The sequence below is a fragment of the Rhinopithecus bieti genome, unplaced genomic scaffold (genome assembly GCF_001698545.2).
Source record: "Rhinopithecus bieti isolate Rb0 unplaced genomic scaffold, ASM169854v2 scaffold_1529, whole genome shotgun sequence".
Lineage (NCBI taxonomy): Eukaryota > Metazoa > Chordata > Mammalia > Primates > Cercopithecidae > Rhinopithecus > Rhinopithecus bieti.
In genome coordinates, this window is record NW_016803369.1 from 39,618 (window position 1) to 43,332 (window position 3,715).

Consider the following 3,715-nt stretch of genomic DNA (forward strand, 5'->3'; position numbering starts at 1 on the left):
TATTATTATTATTATTATTATTATTATTTCAGAGACAGTCTCACTCTGTCCCCAGGGCTGGAGTGCAGTGGCACCGTCTCAGGTTACATACATATTTGTTCCATACACATGTGTCAAGACAGCCTTCATAAATATTTATGACCCCTCCTGTATGGCTTAACCAAAAGATGTGGAAAATATAAACTAAAAAAAAAAAAAAAAAATTGTTCAATTTGTGTATTGAGTCCACCTGTCATCATATCCCCACAGGAACTCTGGATACAATTGACAGTGGGGACGGGGCATGATAAGCAATTAAGACTGAATGCTACATATTATCCCAGATAATTCAGAAAATGTCTTGTTAGCTCTGCAAGACATGAACCAACAAATCAAAACTATGTCTGCCCCACATTGTCGCTAGCTCAATAGTTAGTATCCTGGTTCAGGTCAGAACCGTCCTGGCGTCTAAAGCTCCTCATAACTTTGGCCCTGGTTGCAGGGATAGGCATATTTCTTTGCTGTGGATTTTACTGCTGTTGCACCTTCTGTATGGAAATGCAAGACAGGTTTTCCCAAGAGACTTTCCTGGCCTCGTACCATAATGCTCCAGCAAACATTGTCTGTGAACCCCAGTATTTGTGAATATTTCCAACTCCAATGGATCAGTTCCATTCTGATACCCTTTAACTCCTCCCACTTTCAGCAGTAAGTAGCCAGAATAAAAACAATGCCCAAATCCCATGAAAATGGAATGGAATTTGACAGTGGGGAGTTGTAACCAAGTACCTCATTTTCTTTAAAAGAATTATTTTACCTTTTTTCTTTTCCTTCACCTCTTACTTTGCTCTTTAGGAATACAATTATAAACTTTACCTTCTTTCCAACAGGCACTCCTGTGAAGCAGGAGAATAGGGGCTGGAGGCAGGGAACCTAAAGCTGTTTCACGCTGACTTCCTATAACTAAATTGAAACGAAAACCCTAACTTTCCACACCTAAGTAACAAAAGGACCAGAGGCTACTGCCTTTGCAAACCCCCACCTTTCCTTCACGGCAGATGGGAAATTGAAAGTACCTGTGATTGGTTGATTTTGGCAACCAATCAGACCTTTGTATAGGAGTGTAACTTTATAACTTTAGTTCAGCTCAATCTGATTGATTGTCAGCCAGGTCTTCGTTTGCATAGAAGTACAACTTTGTGACTTCACTTTAGCCTCTGGTTGCTTTCTGCAACCACCAGATGTTTGCATAGGAATGTGACCTTTGTAAGTTCACTTCAGCCTCTGATTGGTTGCTTTCCACAACCATTCAGACTGATTGCAGGCCACCACTTTATTTACATGAGGTGAGCACCAAGTGGCCAATGGGAAACCTCTAGGGGGTATTTGGACCCAGGAAGATTCTGTATCCGGGCCCTTGAGCCACTGCTCAGGCCTGCTGCCACCCTGTGGAGTGTACTTTCGATTTCAGTAAATCTCTGCTTTTGTTGCTTCACTCTTTCCTTGCTTTGTTTTGTGCATTTTGTCCAATTCTATGTTCAAAACGCCAAGAACCTGGACACCCTCCACCAGTAACACCTAGACTGAAAGCTTATCTAAATATATGTTTGCTTAGAAGTATCAGGGACCAAATCTCAAAACAAAACAGGCACCCTCTGGAATTCCCCACCAGGAGATTGTCTCAAGACAACAATTGATTCACAATCCAATTGCATCCATGATGGTGCAGACCAGACCATCACATGGCATCACTCAACATAAGTCATCCAAGTGAGTTACGTAGACCCCACACCTCCTCGCCCCTCCTCCATGCCATTCACACCAACTTTCCCTTTTTAAGCCCTTGCTTTCTGCCCTGAAAGTTAAAGCAGTTCCCTTAAGGCAGGAGCCTATTCTGTTTCCCCACTGCTAAGCTCTGGAATAAAAGTCACTTTCTTTTTACCACCCTCGTCCTTGTTATTCAATTTTGCAAGCAATGAGCAGCTGAGCTTGCATTTGGTTACAGTTAGAGGAGGAAGGAGGAGAGAAGCCAATGGGAAGAGAGAAGTCTTAGAGACACCAGTCTGGGGAGATCATAAGCTTCCCAAAAAGACCAGTGAAGTTCCAAATTATCCTCAGCAAAATCACGTCAACAAGAAGGAGTTGGACAGTGTAGGTGGAGCATATAGTCAGTAGGAATTCAAGAATGGTGTTTCAGTTGACTCACAAGTTCCCATGGGAAAAACAGGATCAAATAGAACAGACAGACCTCACAAAATAATAAGGAAAAAAAATTCCAGCTTGGGCAACATAGTGAGACCCTGTCTCTACAAAAAATAAAATAAAATAAAATAAAATTAGCCAGGCATGGTGGCATGTGCCTGTACTCCTAGCTACTCAGGGGTGCTGAGGTGGGAGGATTGCTTAAGCCTGGGAGGTTAAGGCTGCAGTGAGCCATGATCACACCACTGCACTCCAGCCTGGCCAACAGAGGAAGACCCTGTCTCAAAAAAAAAAAAAAAAATTTCCAGCCCAAAGAATCAATGAATAATTCCCACTCAAAATAGAAAGCCAGAAAGAAAACTTCCAGCCCAGGGAGCCAGAGAATAATCCCCACTCAAGACAGAGATCCAGGAAGGAGACCGTCCAGCCTAGGAGACACCTTTCAAAAGAAGCCTGGTACTCTAACCTGCTTTAGAGAGTATACTCAGAATCTTAAGAATCAAATCAGTCCTTACCAGCTTTAACAGAAGTTTGCCTGGAACAATGGTTCAAAAGTCTGACTTAGCAGTGGATCCCAAATCCATCAGTCAGGAGTGAAGGAAAGGGCTTAAAAGGTGCACGTTTGAGGTCCACAGTGATAGGTCCAGGAGTCCAATGATGAATCTGATCCTATAAAAGTCACAGCATCATTACTGTTCAACTTTTTTTTCAAACGACACGTGTTAAAGATGGTGAGAAAGACTGTGTTCAAGGGGAAATATCAAGATAAGTATAGGAACCACTGCAATGGCATCTTACAATGGGGAGATAGATTGAGATCAGCTAAAATAGTGTAAGCAAGTGGGAATTTAGAGCCAAGGAACAAGGTGGGAGTCAATGGACGGAAATTTACTAAGAGGAAACATCAGGCATAATGGAATATTTGGGCTAAACCGACCTAACAGAATTTTGCTGAAGGCAGCCCAGGGTGATCAAACATCACCTGGGACATGATGGAGGATGAGGAACCAGATAAGATATTGAGAGTGGTTGGATACGGGGAATGGCTAAATAGACTTAGCAGGACTTAGCAATTTCCTTGCTGAAACTGGACAATGCAGAGACAAACTCAGAAATCCAAAATCCAGGCCTAGTTGAAAAGAGCTCAAGGGAACCTGAGTAGAATTTGGTCAATAAGATAATCTTTGTCAGCACTAGAATTCTGGGATGAATAAAACAGAGGTCCTTCCTTCCAGGAGCTCAGTGTAGTAGGGAATAAAACATGCTCTCTAATCCCAGCTGCTTGGGAGGCTGAGGTGAGAAGATCGCCTGAGGCTAGGAGTTCCAGACTAGCTTGGGCAAGGTAGTGAGACCTCATCACTTAAAAATATACATTTTTATTACATAATATATATAATATATTAATATATTAACATATATAATATATAACATATATATTACATATATTTCTCTCAAATGATAACATAAGACAAGGAAATTCCAGTGAATATGAGGTGTTTGGCCATGTGTGCTCCAGCAGGAGGTGAAAGGTAGA